At 36.8% G+C, this 4,657-nt stretch overlaps 1 long non-coding RNA gene across 1 annotated transcript; it reads left to right on the top strand.

Moving 5' to 3' along the window:
- The first annotated feature begins 208 nt into the window (after positions 1-208).
- LOC149200911 (uncharacterized) lies at positions 209-1,298 on the top strand. The gene is made up of 3 exons (XR_016253392.1): positions 209-384; positions 490-556; positions 962-1,298. It is a non-coding gene; the product is annotated as an uncharacterized LOC149200911 (long non-coding RNA).
- Positions 1,299-4,657: the final 3,359 nt, after the last annotated feature.

Raw genomic sequence — 4,657 nt, 5'->3', positions numbered from 1 at the left:
AAAAACGTAAAAATCTATAATACCTATAATAGGTATTAGGACTCTGAGCCTATCTCTTGAAATCTGTGACTACTATCAGTGAGTACTAGGTTGAGTCATACGGCCTTATGGCTTAATTAATTCCTTGTGTGCATACCAGCCTGGACTATACGATGCGTTCTCCGAATCAATTGTTTTTTCTTTTCGCCGTTCAGCCTTTATCCTCGATTCGGCCACGTTTACTGAAATTAAGTGCCTCAGGTTTCATCACTGTAAAATTCTGCATTTCTGGTCAAGTGAAGGGTACTTTGTGAGAAATTCCTTTTATTTCGTTGTCCCGTGAGAGTTAATCTTATCTACAGTGTTCTCAAATTCGAAAAAGCTATGATGGCCACAGCCATACCGGTATATGTCTTCCCGCAAATGGTATTTTTGTGTTTGTTTTTGAACTTCGCCACACTATACTATACTGGTCTGTGGATGCTCCTTACTGTGTTGTTACTATTTTAGATGAGCTGTTTCGATATAGTTACTATTTGGACGCGACCCAGAATCTGCTACCGGTCACTATCTGCAGGTATGTCAATTACTGGCTTTTTTTAAAATCAGTAGTGGTATGTTCGAATATCACAGGTCCCTTGAAGGTTGTTGTTTATTTGTTTGGGAAGCAATTGTTTTGCCGATTGTTTAACAACTATACTGTTTTTATGCCTTGTTTTGGGAATGTTCCTTAAATTCTGTGAGTGGTTTTTGTGGTCTGAGCTTGTCCATATTCTGGTGCTTACTGTTATATGCATCTATATTTCATGCTGTATTTTTACTATCCATTTCTGGACCACTCAACGGTGCTCACATGCATCCGGATATTGAGTACTTTCTCTGCCATTGTTTTTCTTCCTCACTTGAAGGTTGTTATGGTCTGGTGTCTGGAGGGAATTCGCCCTGTTCATAATTAATTAATCCTTTCTATATCACACAACAGTGCTCGCAGTTTAGATTTCGTCGGGGGAACTTTTGGTGGACCTGCAAGGGCTGTTTTTGCCTTTGCTGTTGTGATGGTGTAGTATTTAACAAGTATGATCTGTCTGCACTGGATACTCTGGTAATTTTCTCCATTTCTGAGCAGCGGCACTCGGCCAGCCACCCATGTCATTATGGTGGATTTGATAGTTTAAGATTGTTTGACAGTTTAAGGACAGAGGCTCTGCTGAACAGTGCACTGTGACTCTTCAAAAGCGTATACCTTTATTAATCCAGACTCTTGTATCCGTCGAAGAAATTAAAAAGAATTTCTGTATCCAGTTTTAGCATTAGGTGGATCTGAAAATTTTATGATTAAGAAGGAACCCACCTATACAATTTAACTGCATTGTTTTCCATCATAGTTAAGCTCATTTCCTGAACCCAATTTTAGCATTATATGTTATTAAGAAGGAACCTACATATATAATTTAGTAGTAGCGTTTTCCATGGTAGTTAAAGCTCGTTTACCAGTTCAGGAACTTTAGGAGAAACCAGCCACTTAGGTGTCAGCTTTCAGGGATATAATTTTTGGAAATTGTTTTAATTAGTCAAATTTTATGCACCTTAATGTGACTGTGTAGCAGACTCTCCAAGTCAATATGAGGTGCAGTAAACAGTAAAATCGCATTAAACGAAATAAAAATTGCACTGAGGTTTAACCTCTACTGATTGTGATTTCTGACAGCACTTGACTATGGGCAACTGGATCAGTGATCTACCACATAATTTACATTCAACAGCATAGAAACAGGTGTTCTGGATGTTGACGAGCTATAACAGCATTGAAGTGCCTATATTAATTGAGCTATAAATGCATTACAGCATTGAAGTGCCTATATTAATTGAGCTATAAATACATTACTTTGATTCCACACTCAGATGATTTTGGATGAGACTTTTTTCTTTTAAAAAAAATGTTTTCAAGCGTTTCTTGGTTCCCTAAAATATTGCAAGTCGGAATGAGAGGAGATGATATGACAGTTAAAGCTCAGTTTTTTTTATCCTGAAAAAAAACCCAATTCTGAACATGATACAGTGCAAAATCCAATGAAAGCAGTTATAAAGCTAACGGAATGCACTTTCTCCCCTGTTTCTTGTTTTCAATTTTTTTGGAATACAACTGGATTTTTCATAACTGGAATGGTGAAATTCATTGTTGAGATTACCTACTGCTGAGTTTTTAATGCCTTCTACATCAATCTATAACACCTAATTTAACTCCTTTCAGGTGTGTTGGGCTTCTACAGCCTATATCAATCACCTTTCAAGCTTTTTGCACTGAATTTGACTTGTCCAGTTGCAGCAAGGCCTCATGAAAAATGATGCATTTTGTGGGCTAGTCATCCTGCTCCCTTTGACAGGAATGAGCTGATATACTGCTTATCATTCCTAACCATTAATTGTGTTACATTTTGCCTGATCTAGTGCTAGACCACAGCCCAGGAGTTGTGTTAAACATTCACAGATCTGCTAGTAGACCACAGCCTAGTTTAAAATCCTGCAGGTCTACAACTAGACCACGGCCCATCAGAACAAACAGGGAAGCTCAGTATGCAGGCCATGAACTCGAGCTTTGTATAAGTAACTTTCACTGATGTACTGCTAGATCACAGCCTAACTGACAATTCTGCCAGTCTACAGCTCCACCACAGCCCATCGGAAAACAGGGAACCGCAGCATTACAGCTCAAACTTGGTATAAGCAAAACAACTTTTACTGATCTACTGCTAGACCGTTAGCCTAAATGAGAAATCTACTGGTCTACAGCTGGACCACAGCCCATCGGAAAACAGGGAAACTCAGTGTGCAAGGCACTGACCAGCTCCAGCCTGGTATAAGATATCCTTTTAGTTATTTTTAATAAATTGATAAGAACATGCACAAATCTAGCTTAACAATGTGAATTATCAGTCTAACAAGAATCATTATAAATAACAGTCATTATCAGCATCCATTTGATGATTTATTGTGTGTTGTGGAATAAACTTACAAAAATTGTTAATAGAGTTTTCTGTTACACTCACATATTTAGTTAAAACGTAAAATAAAAAATGAAAAAAATACAAAAGCAAAAAGAATTTGAAATTCCAGGCCTGCGTGCTAGGAGTACAAAAAGTAAGCTCCTTGATTTGTTCCACTCGGTGAACAATATTTGCACATAGAAATTAAGTATATAAAATAAATTAAAAACAAAAGACAAAATAATTTATACACTTTTAAAGAAGTGGAATGTTATGTTAATGGTGATAAAATTTATTATTGAATAGAGTTTAACAAAATAAACTTTTATTATAATTTGTTTTTTCATGTAGACTGATAAGGAATCATACTGGTTGGTTTTGATAAATCACATTTGTTAATTTCTTAAAAAAACTTTACTTCATTCATTATGAATTAAAAAAAAAACCTGAATTTATCATTAAATAAAATTGTGAAATTTCATACAAAACAAAACCAAGTGTAACATTCTTTAATAATACAACAACCTGGGAAAACTTATTCCACATGCTTCTCACAAATACGAGCAAAGTAAAATACAACGTAGATACGTATACGTATATGTTTCTCACCCGATACGTATACAAGAAAATGAATATGAAATTTATATTTATGCAAGAGAAAAAGAAAAAAGGAGGCATGCGTACGCAGCGAGGGTTTGAAGCCATTGATGGGTGGTCGACACTTGGCAACTTGACGCTCTGGCCACGGCAACTTCCGTGCCTTTGTGAGCTGTCAACTCTGGAAAAATTTTGCAGCTTAATAATCTCTTTCCGCCCAAAAGGACCGACGAAGCCGTCCGACAGGCTTTATTTATAAATAATAAAAAAATCTGCGAATGGCTTCGATCCCTGATAGAAGGTGAGAATCCATCACGATCTTAAAAAAATGCTCTGTTTTTAGGGTTGAATAATGGTGGATTGGCCGGCTTTGGCGCCCAGGCATCTTCTTTCTGTGCAAGATTTTAAAGCTTTGCTGTTAAGGTGCGGATTTTTGTTTATTTCATGCCTTGAAAGCATGAAAATATTCATGGATTTTGTGAGTTATCTGTTTTGAAATAAGAGAAGTTGAATTTAATCCTTCTGTAATGTGCCGGATTTTAAAGCTTTCCTGTTAAGGTGCCGATTTTTGTTTATTTCGAGGCAGTTTGCTTTGCCTGGAAAGGATGAATATATTCATAGATTTTGTGAGTATCTTTTTGAAAGAGGAGTTGAATTTAATCCTTCTGTAACAGTAATGGAAGAATCGCTACGAAATCAATATCATGAAGTCGCCTGCGTATATTTCTGGCTTCAAGCTGTTCCGTATCGGTGCGCTTTTCACCATTGCTTGCGGTACTAACTGAATTAACATACAGATGGCTGGGTTGGTGACTTTAATTAAAGAATTGCAAAAGTAATGTCTATCGGGATCTTTTGGGCTGCGGAGGTTTTCTGGATTCTGCACCGGTTCGAGTTTCAGCGTTTAATTCGCGTGGAGAAGAATGTGTGATTCCTTTTTGTGGTGGGGATTCTTTTACATGTTCTTACGTAATAACAATTGTTATTACAAAAATAACAATGTTCTAAGATTGCGATCTCTAGAAAGATACTAGCCTAAGGGTCTATAGAAAGATACTAGCCTAAGGGTCTAAGATTGCCATCTCTGGAAAGATACT

Source organism: Pinus tabuliformis, chromosome 2_1 (assembly GCF_031772625.1).
Source record: "Pinus tabuliformis cultivar Carrire ecotype Pingquan chromosome 2_1, CPIR1, whole genome shotgun sequence".
Classification (NCBI taxonomy): domain Eukaryota; kingdom Viridiplantae; phylum Streptophyta; class Pinopsida; order Pinales; family Pinaceae; genus Pinus; species Pinus tabuliformis.
Note: the sequence above shows the minus strand (reverse complement) of the source record. Positions and strands in the feature narration are given on the sequence as shown.